Source organism: Oncorhynchus keta, chromosome 13 (assembly GCF_023373465.1).
Source record: "Oncorhynchus keta strain PuntledgeMale-10-30-2019 chromosome 13, Oket_V2, whole genome shotgun sequence".
NCBI classification, from domain to species: Eukaryota; Metazoa; Chordata; class Actinopteri; order Salmoniformes; family Salmonidae; genus Oncorhynchus; species Oncorhynchus keta.
In genome coordinates, this window is record NC_068433.1 from 26,441,632 (window position 1) to 26,468,773 (window position 27,142).

General features: G+C 47.8%; 1 protein-coding gene across 13 annotated transcripts in view; it reads right to left on the reverse strand.

Moving 5' to 3' along the window:
• The window catches only part of LOC118373066 (dynamin-1), a 150,276-nt gene that overhangs the window by 76,859 nt on the left and 46,275 nt on the right, over nt 1-27,142 (reverse strand). The window lies entirely within an intron of this gene.

Here is a 27,142-nt window from a genome sequence, read left to right on the forward strand (position 1 = left end):
CCTCCCTCCATTCCTCCCTCCCTCCCTCCCTCCCTCCCTCCCTCCCTCCCTCCCTCCCTCCCTCCCTCCATTCCTCCCTCCCTCCCTCCATTCCTCCTCCCTCCCCCTCCCTCCCTCCCTCCATTCCTCCCTCCCTCCCTCCCTCCCTCCCTCCCTCCCTCCCTCCCTCCCTCCCTCCCTCCCTCCCTCCCTCCATTCCTCCCTCCCTCCCTTCCTCCTTCCCTCCCTCCCTCCCTCCCTCCCTCCATTCCTCCCTCCCCTCCCTCCCTCCCATTCCTCCCTCCCTCCCTCCCTCCCTCCCTCCCTCCCTCCATTCCTCCCTCCCTCCCTCCCTCCCTCCCTCCCTCCCTCCCTCCCTCCCTCCCTCCCTCCCTCCCCTCCATTCCTCCCTCCCTCCCTCCCTCCATTCCTCCCTCCCTCCCTCCCTCCCTCCCTCCCTCCCTCCCTCCCTCCCTCCCCTCCCTCCCTCCCTCCCTCCCTCCCTCCCTTCCTCCCTCCCTCCCTCCCTCCATTCCTCCCTCCCTCCCTCCCTCCCTCCCCTCCCTCCCTCCATTCCTCCCTCCCTCCCTCCCTCCCTCCCTCCCACCCTCCCTCCATTCCTCCCTCCCTCCCTCCCTCCCTCCCTCCCTCCCTCCCCTCCCTCCCTCCCTCCCTCCCTCCCTCCCTCCATTCCTCCTCCTTCTTTATGTCTTTCTTTCATTCTCAATAAAATAAAGTCTACATTGCTTTGTCTTAAACAGCCTAGTTGCTATGATCTCGGAGGCTGCTTGCTCTGAACCTAAAATGATACTTTTTTTCTGCAGTGTGATGAGTGAACATGTGATGAAAGTTGTGACCATGGAGATGACTTGGGTTTGGTTTGGGACCTGTCTGACTCCCTGTCCTTCACACAGCACAATATACATGAAGATTGAGGAAGGGAGAGAGAGTGACAGTCTTAAAGATGGAGGGAGGAATTTTGATAAACTCCCATATCTATTGGGTGAAATACTACAGTGTGCCATCACAGCAGCAAGATGTATGACCTGTTACCACAAGGGCAACCAGTGAAGAACAAACACCATTGTAAATACAACCTATATTTATGTTTATTTATTCTCCCTTTTGTACTTTAACTATTTACACATCATTAAAACATGTCTTTATTATTGACTTTATTATTTTGGAACTTTTGTAAAGGTAATGTTGATAGTAAATGTTTAATTGTTTATTATCTATTTCACTTGCTTTGGCAATGTAAACACATGTTTCCCATGCCAATAAAGCCCTTAAATTGAAAATGAATTGAGATGAAGGGAAAAGCGAGAAAAAGGAGGAAAGAATGGCTTGCTTCCAATATTCTTGATTCAGAGGGGGACAGAAGAGATAGATGAGAAAGAGAAAAAGGGAGGGATGGACAAGGTGAGAGAAGGGGACAGTGGTTCAATTGAGCCTACGCTACGCTGAGTCGGGCTTCTACACCTTACGGGTCCAAAGAGGAGTAGGACAGAAAGTAGGAGAAAAGCAATAACACTAGCCCTAACCCTAACCCCAGACTGATACTGCATTCTACTTATAGCTGTAACCCTAACCCTAGACTGATACTGCATTCTACTCATAGCCCTAACACTAACCCTAGACTGATACTGCATTCTACTTATAGCCCTAACACTAACCCTAGACTGATTCTGCATTCTACTTATAACCCTAACCCTAGACTGATACTGCATTCTACTTATAGCTGTAACCCTAACCCTAGACTGATACTGCATTCTACTTATAGCTGTAACCCTAACCCCAGACTGATACTGCATTCTACTTATAGCCCTAACCCTAGACTGATACTGCATTCTACTTGTAGCCCTAACCCTAACCCTAGACTGATACTGCATTCTACTTATAGCTGTAACCCTAACCCTAGACTGATACTGCATTCTACTTATATCCCTAACCCTAACCCTAGACTGATACTGCATTCTACTTATAGCCCTAACCCTAACCCTAACCCCAGACTGATACTGCATTCTACTTATAGCCCTAACCCTAACCCTAACCCTAGACTGATACTGCATTCTACTTATAGCCCTAACACTAACCCTAACCCTAGACTGACACTGCATTCTACTTGTAGCCCTAACCCTAACCCTAACCCTAGACTGATACTGCATTCTACTTATAGCTGTAACCCTAGACTGATACTGCATTCTACTTATAGCTGTAACCATAACCCTAGACTGATACTGCATTCTACTTATAGCTGTAACCCTAACCCTAGACTGATACTGCATTCTACTTATAGCTGTAACCATTACCCTAGACTGATACTGCATTCTACTTATAGCTGTAACCATAACCCTAGACTGATACTGCATTCTACTTATAGCTGTAACCATAACCCCAGACTGATACTGCATTCTACTTATAGCTGTAACCCTAACACTAACACTAACCCTAGACTGATACTGCATTCTACTTGTAGCCCTAACCCTAACCCTAACCCTAGACTGATACTGCATTCTACTTATAGCTGTAACCCTAACCCCAGACTGATACTGCATTCTACTTATAGCCCTAACCCTAACCCTAGACTGATACTGCATTCTACTTGTAGCCCTAACCCTAACCCTAACCCTAGACTGATACTGCATTCTACTTATAGCCCTAACCCTAACCCTAGACTGATACTGCATTCTACTTATAGCTGTAACCCTAACCCTAGACTGATACTGCATTCTACTTATAACCCTAACCCTAACCCCAGACTGATACTGCATTCTACTTATAGCCCTAACCCTAACCCCAGACTGATACTGCATTCTACTTATAGCCCTAACCCTAACCCCAGACTGATACTGCATTCTACTTATAGCCCTAACCCTAACCCTAGACTGATACTGCATTCTACTTGTAGCCCTAACCCTAACCCTAACCCTAGACTGATACTGCATTCTACTTATAGCTGTAACCCTAACCCTAGACTGATACTGCATTCTACTTATAGCTGTAACCCTAACCCTAGACTGATACTGCATTCTACTTATAGCCCTAACCATAACCCTAGACTGATACTGCATTCTACTTATAGCCCTAACACTAACCCTAGACTGATACTGCATTCTACTTATAGCCCTAACCCTAGACAGATACTGCATTCTACTTATAGCCCTAACCCTAACCCTAGACTGATACTGCATTCTACTTATAGCCCTAACCCTAACCCTAGACAGATACTGCATTCTACTTATAGCCCTAACCCTAACCCTAAACAGATACTTCATTCAACTTATAGCCCTAACCCTAACCCTAGACTGATACTGCATTCTACTTATAGCCCTAACCCTAACCCTAGACTGATACTGCATTCTACTTATAGCCCTAACCCTAACCCTAGACAGATACTGCATTCTACTTATAGCCCTAACCCTAACCCTAGACAGATACTGCATTCTACTTATAGCCCTAACCCTAACCCTAGACTGATACTGCATTCTACTTATTGCCCTGACCCTAACCCTAGACAGATACTGCATTCTACTTATAGCCCTAACCCTAGACAGATACTTCATTCAACTTATAGCCCTAACCCTAACCCTAGACTGATACTGCATTCTACTTATAGCCCTAACTCTAACCCCAGACTGATACTGCATTCAACTTATAGCCCTAACCCTAACCCTAACCCTAGACTGATACTGCATTCTACTTATAGCCCTAACCCTAACCCTAACCCTAACCCTAGACTGATACTGCATTCAACTTATAGCCCTAACCCTAACCCTAACCCTAGACTGATACTGCATTCTACTTATAGCCCTAACCCTAACCCTAACCCTAGACTGATACTGCATTCTACTTATAGCCCTAACCCTAACCCTAACCCTAGACTGATACTGCATTCTACTTATAGCCCTAACACTAACCCTAACCCTAGACTGACACTGCATTCTACTTGTAGCCCTAACCCTAACCCTAACCCTAGACTGATACTGCATTCTACTTATAGCTGTAACCCTAGACTGATACTGCATTCTACTTATAGCTGTAACCATAACCCTAGACTGATACTGCATTCTACTTATAGCTGTAACCCTAACCCTAGACTGATACTGCATTCTACTTATAGCTGTAACCATAACCCTAGACTGATACTGCATTCTACTTATAGCTGTAACCATAACCCTAGACTGATACTGCATTCTACTTATAGCTGTAACCATAACCACAGACTGATACTGCATTCTACTTATAGCTGTAACCCTAACACTAACACTAACCCTAGACTGATACTGCATTCTACTTGTAGCCCTAACCCTAACCCTAACCCTAGACTGATACTGCATTCTACTTATAGCTGTAACCCTAACCCCAGACTGATACTGCATTCTACTTATAGCCCTAACCCTAACCCTAGACTGATACTGCATTCTACTTGTAGCCCTAACCCTAACCCTAACCCTAGACTGATACTGCATTCTACTTATAGCCCTAACCCTAACCCTAGACTGATACTGCATTCTACTTATAGCTGTAACCCTAACCCTAGACTGATACTGCATTCTACTTATAACCCTAACCCTAGACTGATACTGCATTCTACTTATAGCCCTAACCCTAACCCTAGACTGATACTGCATTCTACTTATAGCCCTAACCCTAACCCTAGACTGATACTGCATTCTACTTATAGCTGTAACCCTAACCCTAGACTGATACTGCATTCTACTTATAACCCTAACCCCAGACTGATACTGCATTCTACTTATAGCCCTAACCCTAACCCCAGACTGATACTGCATTCTACTTATAGCCCTAACCCTAACCCCAGACTGATACTGCATTCTACTTATAGCCCTAACCCTAACCCTAGACTGATACTGCATTCTACTTGTAGCCCTAACCCTAACCCTAACCCTAGACTGATACTGCATTCTACTTATAGCTGTAACCCTAACCCTAGACTGATACTGCATTCTACTTATAGCTATAACCCTAACCCTAGACTGATACTGCATTCTACTTATAGCCCTAACCCTAGACAGATACTTCATTCAACTTATAGCCCTAACCCTAACCCTAGACTGATACTGCATTCTACTTATAGCCCTAACCCTAACCCTAGACTGATACTGCATTCTACTTATAGCCCTAACCCTAACCCCAGACTGATACTGCATTCAACTTATAGCCCTAACCCTAACCCTAACCCTAGACTGATACTGCATTCTACTTATAGCCCTAACCCTAACCCTAACCCTAACCCTAGACTGATACTGCATTCAACTTATAGCCCTAACCCTAACCCTAACCCTAGACTGATACTGCATTCTACTTATAGCCCTAACCCTAACCCTAACCCTAGACTGATACTGCATTCTACTTATAGCCCTAACCCTAACCCTAACCCTAGACTGATACTGCATTCTACTTATAGCCCTAACACTAACCCTAGACAGATACTGCATTCGACTTATAGCCCGAACCCTAACCCTAGACAGATACTGCATTCTACTTGTAGCCCTAAACATAACCCTAGACAGATACTGCATTCGACTTATAGCCCGAACCCTAACCCTAGACTGATACTGCATTCTACTTGTAGCCCTAAACATAACCCTAGACTGATACTGCATTCTACTTATAGCCCTAACGCTAACACTAACCATAACCCTAGACTGATACTGCATTCAACTTGTAGCCCTAAACATAACCCTAGACTGATACTGCATTCTACTTGTAGCCGTAAACATAACCCTAGACTGATACTGCATTCTACTTGTAGCCCTAAACATAACCCTAGACTGATACTGCATTCTACTTGTAGCCGTAAACATAACCCTAGACTGATACTGCATTCTACTTATAGCCCTAACGCTAACACTAACCCTAACCCTAGACTGATACTGCATTCTACTTATAGACCTAACCCTGACACTAACCCTAGACTGATACTGCATTCAACTTATAGCCCTAACCCTAACCCTAACCCTAGACTGATACTGCATTCTACTTATAGCCCTAACCCTAACCCTAGACTGATACTGCATTCAACTTATAGCCCTAATCCTAACCCTAACCATAGACTGATACTGCATTCAACTTATAGCCCTAATCCTAACCCTAACCCTAGACTGATACTGCATTCTACTTATAGCTGTAACCCTAACCCTAGACTGATACTGCATTCTACTTATAGCCCTAACCCTAACCCTAGACTGATACTGCATTCAACTTATAGCCCTAATCCTAACCCTAACCATAGACTGATACTGCATTCAACTTATAGCCCTAATCCTAACCCTAACCCTAGACTGATACTGCATTCTACTTATAGCTGTAACCCTAACCCTAGACTGATACTGCATTCTACTTATAGCCCTAACCCTAACCCTAGACTGATACTTCATTCAACTTATAGCCCTAACCCTAACCCTAGACTGATACTGCATTCTACTTATAGCCCTAACCATAACCCTAGACTGATACTGCATTCTACTTATAACCCTAACCCTAGACTGATACTGCATTCTACTTATAGCCCTAACCCTAACCCTAGACTGATACTGCATTCAACTTATAGCCCTAACACTAACCCTAGACTGATACTGCATTCTACTTATAGCCCTAACCATAACCCTAGACTGATACTGCATTCTACTTATAACCCTAACCCTAGACTGATACTGCATTCTACTTATAGCCCTAACCCTAACCCTAGACTGATACTGCATTCTACTTATAGCCCTAACCCTAACCCTAGACTGATACTGCATTCTACTTATAGCCCTAACCCTAACCCTAGACAGATACCGCATTCTACTTATAGCCTTATGTTCAGCCCTGACTAAACCCTTACCCCTACAAATAGGGCTCCCTGACCTCTAAATTCATAATTTGACCCCTGAAAAAAAGGATAAGTATAGTTCCTCCTCTTACCATAACTCTCACCAAGAAAAACACGTTCCAAACATCTAGACAACCTTCTTGAGTGTTTCAGTTAGTTATATTTTCCCTTAATATCATGGGGAAGTAGCCAGAGGGAGAATAGTCAATGTGTCACGCCCTGACCTTAGAGAGCCTGTTTATTTCTCTATTTGGTTAGGGCAGGGTGTGATTTGGGTGGGAATTCTAGTTTTCTATTTCTTTGTTGGCCGGGTATGGTTCCCAACCAGAGGCAGCTAGCTGTCTATCGTTGTCTCTGATTGGGAATCATACTTAGGCAGCCTGTTTTCCACCTGAGTTTGTGGGATCTTGTTTTTGTTAAGTTACAGTGTAGCCTGCAGAAAGTTACGTTTGTTTATCCTTTGTTGTTGTTCATCTAAAAATAAATGAAGATGTACACTTTCCACGCGGCACCTTGGTCTCCTTCTAACGACGGACATAACACAATGACTAAATCTCTTTGAAATCTAAATACAACTTTATGACATTTATAGTGACGCACAATTCTTCCAAACTGTTAAAACACACACACACAAAACCATTTACAACAGTAGGATTTGGCTCTGCTAAAATTGGACTATTTCGAGACAACATCTAAAAATGTGTGGTGCCTGACTTCATTCTGCACGTTACTCAAACGCCTTCGAAAAACATTTGCCAAATCATTGGCAAACCTAGGGCTCTTTTGTGCTCTGCATAGTGTTTCCTGTGTGAAATAAACACACATCTTCAAGAGAAGGAAGCGAGGCTCACTACTACAGGTTCATCCAGCACAGCAGCATTTAAATACAGGTCTACAAGTCAATGATATTTCCCGCTATAGAGGGTAATGCTAAATGTCTAATTATTTGTGTTATATTTAACTCAGTCAAAGGTCATTCTAACATCCCTGGGGCAAACCGTGACCTTCTACAATCAACATTGACCACCAGCAGTCAAAGGAGGATGGGAGGCTCACACACACACACACACACACACACACAAACCCCTTCTGACCACATAAACACATGGGAACATTCCCACACCGCTGAGGAGGGTCATCAATGAGAGGGCAATGTTAAGTTAATGAGTGTGTGTGCATGTACAGTACCAGTCAAAAAGATTGGACACACCTACTCATTCAAGGGTTTTTCTTTATTTGGACTATTTTCTACATTGTAGAATAATAATGAAGACATCAAAATTATGAAATAACACTTATGGAATAATGAAGTAACCAAAAAAGTGTTAAACAAATCAAAATATATTTTACATTTGAGATTCTTCAAAGAAGCCACGCTTTGCCTTGATGACAGCTTTGCACACTCTTGGAATTCTCTCAACCAGCTTCACCTGGAATGCTTTTCCAAAAGTCTTGAAGGAGTTCCCACATATGCTGAGCACTTGTTCGCTGCTTTTCCTTCACTCTGCAGTCCAACTCATCCAAAACCATCTTAATTGAGTTAAGGATAAGTGATTGTGGAGGCCAGGTCATCTGATGCAGCACTCCATCACTCTCCTTCTTGGTCAAATAGCCCTTACACAGCCTGGATGTGTGTTGGGTCATTGTCCTAATGAAAAACAAATTATAGTTCCACTAAGCGCAAACCAGATGGGATGGCGTATCACTGCAGAATGCTGTGGTAGCCATGCTGGTTAAGTATGCCTTGAATTCTAAATAAATCACTGACAGTGTCACCAGCAATGCACCCCCACACATCACACCTCCTCCTCCATACTTCACAGTGGGAACCACACATGCAGAGATCATCCATTCACCTACTCTGCGTCTCACAACGACACGGCGTTTGGAACCAAAAATCTAACATTTGGACTCATCAGACCAAAGGACAGATTAAATGATTGAATGCCCATTGCTCATGTTTCTTGGCCGAAGCCAGTCTCTTCTTCTTATTGGTGTCCTTTAGTAGTGGTTTCTTTGCAGCAATTTGACCATGAAGGTCTGATTCACGCAGTCTCCTCTGAACAGTTGATGTTTGGATGTGTCTGTTGAACTCTGTGAAGCATTTATTTGGGCTGCAATTTCTGAGGCTGGTTACTCTAATGAACTTATCCTCTGCAGCAGAGGTAACTCTGGGTCTTCCTTTCCTGTGGCGGTCCTCATGAGAGCCAGTTTCATCCTTGCGCTTGATGGTTTTTGTGACTGCGCTTGAAGAAACTTTCAAAGTTCTTGACATTTTCCAGATTGACTGACCTTCATGTCATAAGGTAATGATGGTCTGTTGTTTCTCTTTGCTTATTTGAACTGTTCTTGCCATAATATGGACTTGGTCTTTTACCAAATTGAGCTATATTCTGTATACCCCCCTACCTTGTCACAACACAACTGACTGGCTCATACGCAATAAGAAGGAAAGAAATTCCACAAATGAACAAGGCACACCTGTTAATTGAAATGCATTCCAGGAAAAGGGTAGCTACTTTGAAGAATCTCAAATGTAAATATATTTTGATTAAGCCTTTGATTTGTTTAACACTTTTTTGCTTGCTACATGATTCCACATGTTATTTCATAGTGTTGATGTCTTCACTATTATTCTACAATGTAGAAAATAGTAAAAATAAAGAAAAACCCGGCAATGAGTCAGGTGTGTCCAAACTTTTGACTGGTACTGTATGTGTCATCCATAAATCTCTAACACTACAGCAAGTTCAAAGAGACCAGTCTGCAGTCACACACACACACACACACACACACACACACACACACACACACACACACACACACACACACACACACACACACACACACACACACACACACACACACACACACACACACACACACGTAAACATACAAAAACACAGAAGCACAAATACACACACTTGAAAAATGATTTGGATCAACAATGACTAATTGTGAGTATGAAGGACCCAAATATGTTAGCGGCCGTACACAAACATACACACAAATACACACACAAAACCAATGTAGCTGTTTTGTATAACAATGTTGCCTATTGTGCCAGGCTAGCCCTGAACTTTTTCCCTTATTGTAAGCTCTTGTGAAGTACAGGGGGAATGGGAGGAGGAAGGCATAAACAGTATGTGCTTCTATGAACGTATGGTTTTGAGAGATATGCAACTCTGTAGGGGTGAGTGGGGGAGTATGGAGGGAACAGGAAATAAGACCATTTTTTGAAAGAAAAACAGACACCACTTGTTTATCTCATCAGCACGGGACTGGAGAGAGAATTATCCACATGCCTGACTCCATCGTTCTCTCTCTGTCTCCTCTACCAGGCAGGGGTCCTCTCTCCCCCCTCTCTCTGTCTCCTCTACCAGGCAGGGGTCCTCCCTCCCCCTCTCTCTGTCTCCTCTACCAGGCAGGGGTCCTCCCTCCTCCCTCTCTCTGTCTCCTCTACCAGGCAGGGGTCCTCTCTCCTCCCTCTCTCTGTCTCCTCTACCAGGCAGGGGTCCTCTCTCCTCCCTCTCTCTGTCTCCTCTACCAGGCAGAGGTCCTCTCTCCTCCCTCTCTCTGTCTCCTCTACCAGGCAGGGGTCCTCTCTCCCCCCTCTCTCTGTCTCCTCTACAAGGCAGGGTTCCTCTCTCCTCCCTCTCTCTGTCTCCTCTACCAGGCAGGGGTCCTCTCTCCGTCTCCTCTACCAGGCAGGGGTCCTCTCTCTGTCTCCTCTACCAGGCAGAGGTCCTCTCTCCTCCCTCTCTCTGTCTCCTCTACCAGGCAGAGGTCCTCTCTCCTCCCTCTCTCTGTCTCCTCTACCAGGCAGGGGTCCTCTCTCCCCCCTCTCTCTGTCTCCTCTACCAGGCAGGGTTCCTCTCTCCTCCCTCTCTCTGTCTCCTCTACCAGGCAGGGGTCCTCTCTCCTCCCTCTCTCTGTCTCCTCTACCAGGCAGGGGTCCTCCCTCCCTCTCTCTGTCTCCTCTACCAGGCAGGGTTCCTCTCTCCTCCCTCTCTCTGTCTCCTCTACCAGGCAGGGGTCCTCTCTCCGTCTCCTCTACCAGGCAGGGGTCCTCTCTCTGTCTCCTCTACCAGGCAGGGGTCCTCTCTCCTCCCTCTCTCTGTCTCCTCTACCAGGCAGAGGTCCTCTCTCCTCCCTCTCTCTGTCTCCTCTACCAGGCAGGGGTCCTCTCTCCCCCCTCTCTCTGTCTCCTCTACCAGGCAGGGTTCCTCTCTCCTCCCTCTCTCTGTCTCCTCTACCTGGCAGGGGTCCTCTCTCCTCCCTCTCTCTGTCTCCTCTACCAGGCAGGGGTCCTCTCTCCCCCCTCTCTCTGTCTCCTCTACAAGGCAGGGTTCCTCTCTCCTCCCTATCTCTGTCTCCTCTACCAGGCAGGGGTCCTCTCTCCGTCTCCTCTACCAGGCAGGGGTCCTCTCTCTGTCTCCTCTACCAGGCAGAGGTCCTCTCTCCTTCCTCTCTCTGTCTCCTCTACCAGGCAGGGGTCCTCTCTCCTCCCTCTCTCTGTCTCCTCTACCAGGCAGGGGTCCTCTCTCCTCCCTCTCTCTGTCTCCTCTACCAGGCAGGGGTCCTCTCTCCTCCCTCTCTCTGTCTCCTCTACCAGGCAGGGGTCCTCTCTCCTCCCTCTCTCTGTCTCCTCTACCAGGCAGGGGTCCTCTCTCCTCCCTCTCTCTGTCTCCTCTACCAGGCAGGGGTCCTCTCTCCTCCCTCTCTCTGTCTCCTCTACCAGGCAGAGGTCCTCTCTCCTCCCTCTCTCTGTCTCCTCTACCAGGCAGGGGTCCTCTCTCCCCCCTCTCTCTGTCTCCTCTACCAGGCAGGGTTCCTCTCTCCTCCCTCTCTCTGTCTCCTCTACCAGGCAGGGGTCCTCTCTCCGTCTCCTCTACCAGGCAGGGGTCCTCTCTCTGTCTCCTCTACCAGGCAGGGGTCCTCTCTCCTCCCTCTCTCTGTCTCCTCTACCAGGCAGAGGTCCTCTCTCCTCCCTCTCTCTGTCTCCTCTACCAGGCAGGGTCCTCTCTCCCCCCTCTCTCTGTCTCCTCTACCAGGCAGGGTTCCTCTCTCCTCCCTCTCTCTGTCTCCTCTACCAGGCAGGGGTCCTCTCTCCTCCCTCTCTCTGTCTCCTCTACCAGGCAGGGGTCCTCTCTCCTCCCTCTCTCTGTCTCCTCTACCAGGCAGGGGTCCTCTCTCCTCCCTCTCTCTGTCTCCTCTACCAGGCAGGGGTCCTCTCTCCTCCTTCTCTCTGTCTCCTCTACCAGGCAGGGGTCCTCTCTCCCCCCTCTCTCTGTCTCCTCTAGCAGGCATGGGTCTTCCCTCCTCCCTCCCTCTCTCTGTCTCCTCTACCAGGCAGGGGTCCTCTCTCCTCCCTCTCTCTGTCTCCTCTACCAGGCAGAGGTCCTCTCTCCTCCCTCTCTCTGTCTGCTCTACCAGGCAGGGGTCCTCTCTCCTCCCTCTCTCTGTCTCCTATACCAGGCAGGGGTCCTCTCTCCTCCCTCTCTCTGTCTCCTCTACCAGGCAGGGGTCCTCTCTCCTCCCTCTCTCTGTCTCCTATACCAGGCAGGGGTCCTCCCTCCCTCTCTCTGTCTCCTCTACCAGGCAGAGGTCCTCTCTCCTCCCTCTCTCTGTCTCCTCTACCAGGCAGGGGTCCTCTCTCCTCCCTCTCTCTGTCTCCTCTACCAGGCAGGGGTCCTCTCTCCTCCCTCTCTCTGTGTCCTCTACCAGGCAGGGGTCCTCTCTCCTCGCTCTCTCTGTCTCCTATACCAGGCAGGGGTCCTCCCTCCCACTCTCTGTCTCCTCTACCAGGCAGGGGTCCTCTCTCCTTCCTCTCTCTGTCTCCTCTACCAGGCAGGGGTCCTCTATCCTCCATCTCTCTGTCTCCTATACCAGGCAGGGGTCCTCCCTCCCTCTCTCTGTCTTCTCTACCAGGCAGGGGTCCTCTCTCCTCCCTCTCTCTGTCTCCTATACCAGGCAGGGGTCCTCCCTCCCTCTCTCTGTCTCCTCTACCAGGCAGGGGTCCTCTCTCCTCCCTCCCTCTCTCTGTCTCCTATACCAGGCAGGGGTCCTCCCTCCCTCTCTGTCTCCTCTACCAGGCAGGGGTCCTCTCTCCTCCCTCCCTCTCTCTGTCTCCTCTACCAGGTAGGGGTCCTCTCTCCTCCCTCTCTCTGTCTCCTATACCAGGCAGGGGTCCTCTCTCCGTCTCCTCTACCAGGCAGGGGTCCTCTCTCTGTCTCCTCTACCAGGCAGGGGTCCTCTCTCCTCCCTCTCTCTGTCTCCTCTACCAGGCAGAGGTCCTCTCTCCTCCCTCTCTCTGTCTCCTCTACCAGGCAGGGGTCCTCTCTCCCCCCTCTCTCTGTCTCCTCTACCAGGCAGGGTTCCTCTCTCCTCCCTCTCTCTGTCTCCTCTACCAGGCAGGGGTCCTCTCTCCTTCCTCTCTCTGTCTCCTCTACCAGGCAGGGGTCCTCTATCCTCCATCTCTCTGTCTCCTATACCAGGCAGGGGTCCTCCCTCCCTCTCTCTGTCTTCTCTACCAGGCAGGGGTCCTCTCTCCTCCCTCTCTCTGTCTCCTATACAAGGCAGGGGTCCTCCCTCCCTCTCTCTGTCTCCTCTACCAGGCAGGGGTCCTCTCTCCTCCCTCCCTCTCTCTGTCTCCTATACCAGGCAGGGGTCCTCCCTCCCTCTCTGTCTCCTCTACCAGGCAGGGGTCCTCTCTCCTCCCTCCCTCTCTCTGTCTCCTCTACCAGGTAGGGGTCCTCTCTCCTCCCTCTCTCTGTCTCCTATACCAGGCAGGGGTCCTCTCTCCTCCCTCTCTCTGTCTCCTCTACCAGGCAGGGGTCCTCTCTCCCCCCTCTCTCTGTCTCCTCTACCAGGCAGGGGTCCTCTCTCCGTCTCCTCTACCAGGCAGGGGTCCTCTCTCTGTCTCCTCTACCAGGCAGGGGTCCTCTCTCCTCCCTCTCTCTGTCTCCTCTACCAGGCAGAGGTCCTCTCTCCTCCCTCTCTCTGTCTCCTCTACCAGGCAGGGGTCCTCTCTCCCCCCTCTCTCTGTCTCCTCTACCAGGCAGGGTTCCTCTCTCCTCCCTCTCTCTGTCTCCTCTACCAGGCAGGGGTCCTCTCTCCTCCCTCTCTCTGTCTCCTCTACCAGGCAGGGGTCCTCTCTCCTCCCTCTCTCTGTCTCCTCTACCAGGCAGGGGTCCTCTCTCCTCCCTCTCTCTGTCTCCTCTACCAGGCAGGGGTCCTCTCTCGTCCTTCTCTCTGTCTCCTCTACCAGGCAGGGGTCCTCTCTCACCCCTCTCTCTGTCTCCTCTAGCAGGCATGGGTCTTCCCTCCTCCCTCCCTCTCTCTGTCTCCTCTACCAGGCAGGGGTCCTCTCTCCTCCCTCTCTCTGTCTCCTCTACCAGGCAGGGGTCCTCTCTCCGTCTCCTCTACCAGGCAGGGGTCCTCTCTCTGTCTCCTCTACCAGGCAGGGGTCCTCTCTCCTCCCTCTCTCTGTCTCCTCTACCAGGCAGAGGTCCTCTCTCCTCCCTCTCTCTGTCTCCTCTACCAGGCAGGGGTCCTCTCTCCCCCCTCTCTCTGTCTCCTCTACCAGGCAGGGTTCCTCTCTCCTCCCTCTCTCTGTCTCCTCTACCAGGCAGGGTCCTCTCTCCTCCCTCTCTCTGTCTCCTCTACCAGGCAGGGGTCCTCTCTCCTCCCTCTCTCTGTCTCCTCTACCAGGCAGGGGTCCTCTCTCCTCCCTCTCTCTGTCTCCTCTACCAGGCAGGGGTCCTCTCTCCTCCCTCTCTCTGTCTCCTCTACCAGGCAGGGGTCCTCTCTCCTCCCTCTCTCTGTCTCCTCTACCAGGCAGGGGTCCTCTCTCCTCCTTCTCTCTGTCTCCTCTACCAGGCAGGGGTCCTCTCTCCCCCCTCTCTCTGTCTCCTCTAGCAGGCATGGGTCTTCCCTCCTCCCTCCCTCTCTCTGTCTCCTCTACCAGGCAGGGGTCCTCTCTCCTCCCTCTCTCTGTCTCCTCTACCAGGCAGGGGTCCTCTCTCCTCCCTCTCTCTGTCTCCTCTACCAGGCAGGGGTCCTCTCTCCTCCCTCTCTCTGTCTCCTATACCAGGCAGGGGTCCTCTCTCCTCCCTCTCTCTGTCTCCTCTACCAGGCAGGGGTCCTCTCTCCTCCCTCTCTCTGTCTCCTATACCAGGCAGGGGTCCTCCCTCCCTCTCTCTGTCTCCTCTACCAGGCAGAGGTCCTCTCTCCTCCCTCTCTCTGTCTCCTCTACCAGGCAGGGGTCCTCTCTCCTCCCTCTCTCTGTCTCCTCTACCAGGCAGGGGTCCTCTCTCCTCCTTCTCTCTGTCTCCTCTACCAGGCAGGGGTCCTCTCTCCTCCCTCTCTCTGTGTCCTCTACCAGGCAGGGGTCCTCTCTCCTCCCTCTCTCTGTCTCCTATACCAGGCAGGGGTCCTCTCTCCTCCCTCTCGATGTGTCCTCTACCAGGCAGGGGTCCTCTCTCCTCCCTCTCTCTGTGTCCTCTACCAGGCAGGGGTCCTCTCTCCTCCCTCTCGATTTGTCCTCTACAAGGCAGGGGTCCTCTCTCCTCCCTCTCGCTGTGTCCTCTACCAGGCAGGGGTCCTCTCTCCTCCCTCTCGATGTGTCCTCTACCAGGCAGGGGTCCTCTCTCCTCCCTCTCGATGTGTCCTCTACCAGGCAGGGGTCCTCTCTCCTCCCTCTCGATGTGTCCTCTACCAGGCAGGGGTCCTCTCTCCTCCCTCTCGCTGTGTCCTCTACCAGGCAGGGGTCCTCTCTCCTCCCTCTCTCTGTCTCCTCTACCAGGCAGGGGTCCTCTCTCCTCCCTCTCTCTGTCTCCTCTACCAGGCAGGGGTCCTCTCTCCTCCTTCTCTCTGTCTCCTCTACCAGGCAGGGGTCCTCTCTCCTCCCTATCGATGTGTCCTCTACCAGGCAAGGGTCCTCCCTCCTCCCTCTCTCTGTCTCCTCTACCAGGCAGGGGTCCTCTCTCCTCCCTCTCTCTGTCTCCTCTACCAGGCAGGGGTCCTCTCTCCTCCTTCTCTCTGTCTCCTCTACCAGGCAGGGGTCCTCTCTCCTCCCTATCGATGTGTCCTCTACCAGGCAAGGGTCCTCCCTCCTCCCTCTCTCTGTCTCCTCTACCAGGCAGGGGTCCTCTCTCCTCCCTCTCGATGATGTGTCCTCTACCAGGCAGGGATCCTCCCTCTTTGCACCACCGGTTTCTCTCTCTTCAGCCAACCAAGCCATAGACTATTCACTTTGTTACCATCCGGCAAATGGTATTGGAGCTTCAGCTCTCGGACCAACAGGCTTTGAGACAGCTTCTACCCCCAAGCCATAAGACTGCTAAATAGCCATAAGACTGCTAAATAGCCATACGACTGCTAAATAGCCATAATACTGCTAAATAGCCATAAGACTGCTAAATAGCCATAAGACTGCTAAATAGCCATAAGACTGCTAAATAGCCATAAAACTGCTAAATAGCCATAATACTGCTAAATAGCCATACGACTGCTAAATAGCCATAAAACTGCTAAATAGCCATAAAACTGCTAAATAGCCATAAGACTGCTAAATAGCCATAAAACTGCTAAATAGCCATAAGATTGCTAAATAGCCATAATACTGCTAAATAGCCATAATACTGCTAAATAGCCATACGACTGCTAAATAGCCATAATACTGCTAAATAGCCATAAGACTGCTAAATAGCCATAAGACTGCTAAATAGCCATAAGACTGCTAAATAGCCATAAAACTGCTAAATAGCCATAAGACTGCTAAATAGCCATAAAACTGCTAAATAGCCTTAATACTGCTAAATAGCCATAAGACTGCTAAATAGCCATAAAACTGCTAAATAGCCATAAGACTGCTAAATAGCCATAAGACTGCTAAATAGCCATAAGACTGCTAAATAGCCATAAGACTGCTAAATAGCCATAAAACTGCTAAATAGCCTTAATACTGCTAAATAGCCATAAGACTGCTAAATAGCCATAAAACTGCTAAATAGCCATAAGACTGCTAAATAGCCATAAGACTGCTAAATAGCCATAAGACTGCTAAATAGCCATAAAACTGCTAAATAGCCATAAGACTGCTAAATAGCCATAAAACTGCTAAATAGCCATAATACTGCTAAATAGTTCATTAAATGGTTACACGGACTTTCTGCACTGACCCAATCTTGCACTGACTCCATGCACACTCACAAGACTATATTCAGTATATACACACTATATAATCATGCACACACACACACACACACACACACACACACACACACACACACACACACACACACACACACACACACACACACACACACACACACACACACACACACACACACACACACACACACACACACTACACTGACAATCTCACACAAAACCCACACACATTCACTACATACGCACGCACACACTAAGTCACAACAATAGACAAACACAGTCTGCTTAAACTAATAACACAAACAATTGTATGTTTTTATGTCTTTATTGAACACACCGTGTAAACATTCACAGTAAAAGGTAGAAAAAGTATGTGAACGCTTGGATTTAATAACTGGTTGACCCTCCTTTGGCAGCAATAACCTCAACCAAACGTTTTCTGTAGTTGCGGATCAGACCTGCACAACGGTCAGGGGGAATTAAGGACCATTCCTCTTTACAGCAATATTCTTGGGATGTCTGCTGTGAACCTCTCTCTTGAGGTCATACCACAGCATCTCAATCGGGTTGAGGTCAGGACTATGACTGGGCCACTCCAGAAGGTGTATTTTCTTCTGTTGAAGCCATTCTGTTGTTGATTTACTTCTGTGTTTTGGGTCGTTGTCCTGCTTCATCACCCAACGTCGGTTGAGCTTCAATTGGCGGACCGATAGCGTAACATTCTCCTGCAAAATGTTTTGATAAACTTGGGAATTCATTTTTCCGGCGATGATAGCAAGCTGTCCAGGCCCTGAGCCAGCAAAGCAGCCCCAAACCATGATGCTCCCTCCACCATACTTTACAGTTGGGATGAGGTTTTGATATTGGTGTGCTGTGCCTTTTTGCAAACTTCAGTCATGCAGCAATGGGTTTTTTTGGACAGCAGTGGCTTCTTCCGTGGTGTCCTCCCATGAACACCATTCTTGTTTAGTGTTTAGCATATCGTAGACTCATCAACAGAGATGTTAGCATGGTCCAGAGATTTCTGTACATCTTTAGCTGACACTCTAGAATTCTTCTTAAGCTCATTGATCATTCTGTGCTGTGCTCTTGCAGTCATCTTTGCAGGACGGCCAGTCCTAGGGAGAATAGCAACAATGCTGAGCTTTCTCCATTTTTAGACAATTTGTCTTACTGTTGAATGGTGAACATCAAGGCTTTTAGAGATACTTTTGTAACCCTTTCCAGCTTTAAGCAAGTCAACAATTCTTAATCTTAGGTCTTCTGAGATCTCTTTTGTTCGATGCATGGTTCGCATCAGTCAATGCTTCTTGTGAATAGCAAACTCAAATTTTGTGAGTGTTTTTTATCGGGCAAGGCAGCTCTAACCAACATCTCTAATCTCATCTCATTGACTGGACTCCAGGTTAGCTGACTCCTGACTCCAATTAGCTTTTGGAGAAAGCTATCTTTGTGTGTTATTAGTTTAAGCACACTGTGTTTGTCTATTGTTGTGACTTAGATGAAGATCAGATCAAATTTGATGACCAATTTATGCAGAAATCCAGGTATTTCCAAAGGGTTCACATACTGTACCTCCCCATGGGAAAAGAAATGGAAAAGGGGAAAGGAGCCTAAATAGTTTGGCAACAAACGACAGCAAAAAACGACTCCGTGTTATTTGAATATTATCTCATCTCTTCTAGAAGTTTACAATCATGAGGTTAATTTTGAGCGTTTCTCACGAATCCATCTGGAGTGAAAGCATAGAATATGATTCCAGTCTGGTCGTATTGGTCTAGATGTTACACAGCAGTTCAGATAAAGCTTCTCCATAGTGCCCAAAGGCTTCCACATATGCAGGCACAAAGGGACGCACTCATACAAACACACACACACTAACATAGACACACACACACACACAAACAATGTCCATCCAGATCCAGACCAAAATAAACATAAAAAGTCAGAGGTATTTTATGACTAGGCTGGACCGAGGATGGGTTCTCAGTGTGTCTGGCGTCATAGACAAAGGATGTGAGTTGAAGTGGAGGCATCTTGGATGTCCAAACTGTGGAAACAATGTTGGTGCAGCCAAAGTCCCCCTCCATCCCTTCCACCCTCTACTATTCATTCCTCCCAATCACAAACCTAACTTGAAAATCCCTTTCTTTCCCACTCTCCATCTCTCTAACTTGTTCATTCTTCACCTCTGTTTCCTCTCTACCGCTACCTCTCTTTCTCCTTCTCTTTTTCCCTCCATCCGCACCTTCTCCCCTCTCTCAGTAGTGCTGATCTGGCTCCCAGAGGGGGCTGTCTTTGATTTCTCCCTCAGGTTGGAGCTCAGAAACCATAGCTAAAGAAAACACACAAGCACAGCCACCACCCAGTGCTGAGCCAAGAAACCCTCATATATATACACACACCCACACCCGTTCTGGTTAGGATTTTCCAGTGCGCACACACACACCGGCACGCACACACACACACACACACACACACACACACACACACACACACACACACACACACACACACACACACACACACACACACACACACACACACACACACACACACACACACACACACACACACACACACACACAGACACACACAGAGCATCACCAAACGTGACCTACCACCAGACAGAAAGGGAGAGAGATAATGAAAGAGGGAGAGTTTGAGAAGGAATGATTGAGGTGCCAAATACTTTTTTTGGAGTTTGTTCCTCTGTTTTGTCATGTACACTGGACTATTCCACTACTGCCATGTCTCTAACCAGTAGACCCTATTCCCTCTGCACACACACACTATGGTTCTGATTTACCAGCAATGAACCCCTAGCACCCCCGCACTTTCCAATTCACCAGTCCACCTCTCTCTGATGGGGTGTTGGGGGTGGGGGGGTGAGGGACGGGTGGGGGGTGTAGACCAGTATAAAGAACCTTTTATTCAAGCTGGACAGGGAGAGGTAATCAGCTTTAGAAGCAAAAACAGAGCAGAGAGAGAGAGAGAGAGCGAGACAGAGACAGAGAGAGCGAGAAAGAGAGAGGGAGAGGGAGAGAGAGACCACATCTGGAGTTATTACAAGCCTTCCTTCTCGCCAAGAAACACCGACATTCCTGCCCTGGCTACAAAGCCACAGAGCCTCTGCAGTCATCCAGCCTCACCCCCCCCCACACACACACACGCCAAAAAATACACGCAGGCACACATACTACATACACACACACACACACACACACACACACACGCACACAGACACCCAGTACTCCCACATATATGCTTCCCCAAAAAACTCACAAGCTAGACAACCCTTCCCTATCCCCCTCCCCTCCCCTCCAGCCCCTGTTCCCCGCTACAAATACACAACACAAGTTGCAAATGAATGCGCCTCACTTCCTGTTGACCCCTGACCTTCCACTTCCTCCCCAAAAGCCCAAGCTGAAAAAAACACAGACCCAGACAGAGGAGGGAGAACAGAAAAATGGAAAATAAGAGCTCCTCCTCTTTCCTCTCTTTTCTCTCTCTCTTTTTCTCTCTCTCTCTTTTGCCTCCATCTCCCTCTCTCTCTCCTTCCCTCTCGCCAGGGATACTTTGGTGACCATTCGTCTGCCACGTCAAGCCTGCTGCTAGTCCTCGCTCTACCCCTCAGCGGGAATTCTCTCGCACTGAGGAAAGAGCCTCTGGACAGCGCTGTGACAACGCTGTTACAACCTCCAGCATCTCTGCTCCAATGGACTGCCATGGCCGAACAACAGGAGGCTGGCTACCTGAATGCAACATTTTCTCTCATGTCAGAGGAGAGAGGGAGAGGGGAGAGGGAGACAGGGAGTTGGAGGGTGAAAAAGTGGTAAGATTCAACTTGGTTGAGATAACAAAGATCATCAACTGGCAAAGGAGACTTCTCTCCCAAGAGATGCCACAAGGTGAAAGACAGAGAAAGGAGGAAAAGAGGAGCTGGAGAGCGAGAGTCTATAGACCAACCCATCTAGAACCCTCAAAACGGACTAGGTATCTCTTCTATCCTCTGTGTCTTCTCTGTGATTAGTGACTGTGAAAGAATGATGGGCTCTAGACTGATGTGTTTGTGGGAGGACATGGTTATGAAAAGTTGGGTATGAACCACTATCTATGCTGACTGTGTGTTTCTACCGGTAAGTCTGTTAGTGGTTTTGACCGCCTGGTGACTGTTTCCTGACAGTAGTACTACAGATGGTAGTACTACGGTAAAGGAGCAGTGTCATCACCAAACCAACTTTAGTCTAAGACCAGAGTTCTTAGATCGGTTCATTTCTGACTGATTCATTTCTAATGTGTATTGGAAAAGACGGATTGTAAATGTCAATTTTACCTCAACGCTTTAGATTAATGAGGGCATACAACCTCCAATCTGGTCAGCTAAGACACTGTCTGTGTGTGTGTGTGTGTGTGTGTGTTGTGTGTGTGTGTGTGTGTGTGTGTGTGTGTGTGTGTGTGTGTGTGTGTGTGTGTGTGTGTGTGTGTGTGTGTGTGTGTGTGTGTGTGTGTGTGTGTAAAAAAAAAAAAAAAAAAAAAAATTGTGAGACTATCGACACACCGCACAATTAAAAATCCTCTCCTCTGTGACTCATGGTTTGGAATGTCTCTCTCTCTTGCTCTCTCTGCCCCTCTCTCTCTCTGCCCCTCTCTCTCTCTGCCTCTCTCTCTCCCTCTGCCTTTGTTTCTCTGCCTCTCTCTCTCTGCCTCTCTCTCTCCCTCTGCCTTTGTTTCTCTGCCTCTCTCTCTCTGCCTCTCTCTCTCCCTCTGCCTTTGTTTCTCTGCCTCTCTCTCTCTGCCTCTCTCTCTCCCTCTGCCTTTGTTTCTCTGCCTCTCTCTCACTCTCTGTATCTCTATTCCTACTTCTCTCTCTCTCCCTACCTCATTCTCTCTCTCTCTCTCTCTCTCTCTGCAGCACACAGGCATGAATGCTCAGGCTGCCAATCACAACCCATCACTCCATAACCTCAGCATTTTACTCTATTTCTCTCTCTTTCTCCTCCAGGCAAGACCTCTCCTCCTTTCTCCACTGGGCAGAAATCCCTCTTCTCTCCTGAGCCCACAGATTCGGTCAAATAACTATTTTGGGTACAGTGCAGATATATGTGAGTATATGTACATGTGTTCAGTGTGTACATGTGTGTGTGTGCATGTCTGTGCAGTGTGTGTGTTCAGTGCAGTATGTGTGAGTGTTTATATATATATATATTTAGCTCCTTTACACCCCCCCTCGTGGACCGGCAGCCCGCCCCGCCTGCCCAGTGTTCAGACTACCTGTTCAGGAACTAGTGGTTGTACAGTAGTCTGCACATTGGTTAGGCTGGGTGGGGAAGCGCGAGAATCAGGACACTGAGAGACAGCTAACCAGTGGGCAACAGCAGCCAGAAAGACCATGGCACCACTCTGGGAAAGCCTGGCACAGTCGTAAATATCAGACCCACAGGCTCAACCACAGAAGCAGGCCATGCCCAACTAAATGCCTGTTTTAATACTGTTCCATGTGTTCTGTTGTGTTGAGTTCCTCCATTGATGGGCAAATGTTGTTTTTTAAATATATAAAGAAATGCACCCGATATAAGAGTGAAGACTGATTATGTAGCTTTTTACTCGTAAAACAGTCAAAGATTCATATGGACATTATAATGTTTAATTCCGGTTTTAGCTATTGGTGATGCATTTGAGTTGATGACTAACTGTATGTCCTGAGAAGCTGAAATAAAGTTTTTTGAAGAGCATTCTGGGCTTACTTGGTGTCTTTACTGGGTTAAGACCTCTGCCATGGAGATACTTCTCTACTCATAACCAAGTCAGCTTTTGTAAATATTGTCATGAGCAAGAATTAAAACAACAGATTTTAACATTGAATAAGACTGTGTCCATTTTATAGATATATTGTCTATGGTTGAATGGGAATCACTGGTATTGGTAATGAACATAGATGTATTCAAGATGGCTTCTTCTGCTGGAGTGGTTATATTTGTATGAAGAACCAACATATTCCAACCACAGGAGGAGGACCAAGACACAGGAATAGGAATGACCATAGAGTGTTAACCCAAAGCATTCCTGTTGCTCTACACTAAACTGAAGCTTACAATTAAGTCCCTGCCTGAGCTACATAAAGAAGTGGTGGTTCTAACCTCGAGCCGACCAATGCGCAGAAGACAGGCAAAAAGACAACATCTAAAGTCACTGACATGAAGAAGGAAAATATCAAAAGGATGTCTATGCTTTTGTTTGCTTTTCCTACGATAGACTTATGTCTCCTGTAAAAGTATATACACTCTAACTGGCAACATTACATACTGTATGATGTCATGTGACCATTTTGTTTTTGGCTAGACTGACCTAAAAGAGAAGGGGGAATAGTTCTGTCTTTCACTCTCTCTCACACACACACACACACACACACACACACATATGTACAGAGAGAGTTGACTCATTCACACGATATCCCGACTCTCAGATTCAACCAGAGGAATGAAAACCACACAGCAACATGTTTCCACTTAACAGTCTGCTGTAGAGCGCAACTGCTTTTTATGAGATGCAGTGCCTGAGACACACACACACACACATTCATGAACATACACACAAATTCATGGATGCACAAACACATACAAACCACAAATACGCACACACACATTCATGGTAATATGCACACATACACACACCATATACACGTCTGCAAACACACACACGCACACACACAGGCAAACATACACACACCACACATACACACTCACAAACGGCACATAGCCATAAGCAGACAGATGTGCCAAGGAACACACGTTTTGGTGTAACCCCCAGGTTATTTACAGCTCAGATCTCCAGTTGAGAGTCTTTTACGGTAGCTTTACAATAGGACCGAGCTGCAAGGAGACCAAGGAGACCCCACCCCCCCCCCCCACACACACACAGGGGTCTGCAGTGGCATCCAGTGTGGGAGGGTCTCACAGCAGCTCCATGACGATTATAGCATCCTTGAAAGCTCACATTATGTTGTGTGTGTGTGTGTGTGTGTGTGTGTGTGTGTGTGTGTGTGTGTGTGTGTGTGTGTGTGTGTGTGTGTGTGTGTGTGTGTGTGTGTGTGTGTGTGTGTGTGTGTGTGTGTGTGTGTGTGTGTGTGTGTGTGTGTGTGTTAGCAATGTGTATGTACACTACCGTTCAAAGGTTTGGGGACACTTAAAAATGTCCTTGTTGTAAATGACTATTGTAGCTGGAAACGGCTGATTTTTTATATCTACATAGGTGTACAGAGGCCCATTATCAGCAACTATCACTCCTGTGTTCCAATGGCACGTTGTGTTAGCTAATCCAAGTTTATCATTTTTTTAAATGGCTAATTGATCATTAGAAAACCCTTTTGCAATTATGTTAGCACAGCTGAAAACTTGTCCTGATTAAAGAAGAAATAAAACTGGCCTTCTTTAGACTAGTTGAGTATCTGGAGCATCAGCATTTGTGGTTTGGATTACAGGCTCAAAATGAACAGAAACAAATCACTTTCTTCTGAAACTTGTCAGTCTGTTCTTGTTCTGAGAAATTAAGGCTATTCCATGTGAGAAATTGTCAAGAAACTGAAGATCTGGTACAACACTGTGTACTACTCTCTTCACAGAACAGTGCAAACTGTCTCTAACCAGAATAGAAAGAGGAGTGGGAGGCTCTGGTGCACAACTGAGCAAGAGGACAAGTACATTGACGCCTCACTTGTCAATTGGCAGTTTAATTAAATAGTATTCGCAAAACATCAGTCTCAGCGTCAACAGTGAAGAGGCCACTCCGGGATACTGGCCTTCTAAGTGACCCCAAAACTTTTGAACGGTAGTGTATATAATTGCTGTACAGACAGTGGGGGCCAGTGAGATTCATGGGCTTGGTGTTTACTCATGCTTTTGAGGGTTTCTCTTCATTCACTTCTTCTCTGGTTTGAGAGGCTTTGGGGAGTTCTGGGCTCCAGGGCTGCTTGATTCAAAGCCCTGGCATGTCTGGTAATACAAACCAGATCCCCTAACCCCCTAGACCCTACCCTGTGCCAAAATTGGGGGTATTTGAAGGTTATTATTAGTGTCTGGATGTGGAGATGTGGTGTGTGTGTGTGTGTGTGTGTGTGTGTGTGTGTGTGTGTGTGTGTGTGTGTGTGTGTGTGTGTGTGTGTGTGTGTGTGTGTGTGTGTGTGTGTGTGTGTGTGTGTGTGTGTGTGTGTGTGTGTGTGTGTGTGTGTGTGTGTGTGTGTGCACGCTGTGGTATCTTATAAAATGATGGGAGGATATGGTCAAGGCTATGGTCCTGCTTCAGCAGTAGGCATTGTGTCCTGTGCTGCCAGAACAGGGTAGGGGTTCACAATGATGAGAAGCTAGCTAGTAAAATTTGAAACGGGAACATTTTTGTAAAGCTCTGTACGTGTGTCAGTGGGGATGGTCATGTGTATGAATGAATGGACAAAGGCTATTCAACTAAATAGTGTACATTACATATGCTAGGTTTGAGTGTGTGTGTACGTTAGCCAGTGTGGGCCCGGAGTGTGTGTCGCCCCAGAGTGTGCTTTAGTGTGTGACTGAGTGTATACATTAAAGCATGTCCACTTTGCTTGGACAAAGGCATGGAAATGTTTCTGTTCCCTACTCATTAAACCACATGAGTCCCTCCTCTGAGCTGGAGCAGCGGTCCTATATTAGTGTTGAGTCCCTCCTCTGAGCTGGAGCAGCGGTCCTATATTAGTGTTGAGTCCCTCCTCTGAGCTGGAGCAGCGGTCCTATATTAGTGTTGAGTCCCTCCTCTGAGCTGGAGCAGCGGTCCTATATTAGTGTTGAGTCCCCGTGTTCTGAGAGACTGCCATTTTCAAATAAATACACGTGGGGCAACGCCGACGGGACAGGGGGACGGACGGAGGGTAAAGGCAGAGAGAGGGGTTCCTGCCCTCTATGTGGTTTGGTTATTTGCGGCAGGGCTCTGGGGATGGCACTTTTGTTCAGCAAGAGATGAAAGAAGACCACAGCATCCCTCGCTCTTTCTCTCTCTCTCCGTCCCACATGGTCCTTGTTACTGTGGCCCTAACCAGCTAACCAGAGACACTCCTCCCCTCCCTCTTCTACTTTGCAGCCAATTCCCTCCCCTTTCTCTTCCCCCTTTCCCCCTTTCCCCCATCCTCTCTAGCGCCCTTTGAAATAGAATATGTTTATGAGAAGCAGCCCTGGCCTAAGTCTTGAAGGGGAACATGCAGGCCAGCCCTAACAGTGTGTTGTGTGTGTACATGTGTGTGTAATTGGGAACACACTCAGGGCAGGGCTCTGGTATGCACATGTGGGTGCCAGCTTTGGTGTCTGACATGCTGGGGGGCCCTGTCTCACTTTGAACAGACTCCTCTCCTACTACACCTAGCCCTACAATACCCCCACCCTCTCTACTTCCTCTAATTGCCCTCCCCCTCCCCCCCCCCCTCCCCCTCCACACACACACACAAACTTCCCTTGGCCCATCTCATTACCTTTAGTGTGTTAAAGAATAGACTCTCTGATATATAGAAAAAATGATGGTCACCCTTTAATTGGATAGTCCAGATTTTCCATCTGTAGATGCTTTACAGATGGTCATACTATCAACAAAACTACCTGCTGACAAGAAAATGCTTGCAAGGTTACTGTTAGGGTTAGGTTTAGAATAAGTGTTAAGGTACGGGTTAGGGTGAGGGTAAGGGTAAGGGTTAAGGTTAGGGTTATGGTTAAGGTTAAGGTTAGGGTTAGGGTTAGGGTTAGGGTTAGGATAAGGTTTAAGGTCATGGTTCGTAGATAGTTAGTTGAAATGTAACATATGGTTTGTAGAGCGTCTACAGATGGACTATCCAAATAAAGTGGTACCCTAATTATCATATAAACACACACACACACACACACACACAATGATGTCAGTCAGTCAGCGGAGCGGCTGTGGCTAACTCTTAATAAAGCTACAATGGATTCTGGGATTGTCTTTGACCAATCTGACCTGGTTCAAACCTTGTCAGGTTCTATTATCAAGCACAATTCACTGTTAAGAAACAATGGAAAATAATTGTTGAATCTCCTTGGCAGCACGTCTCGAAGTAAAACATACGTAAAGTATCCAACAGAAATAATTCCATTACTGGTTTTGGAAACAACAACC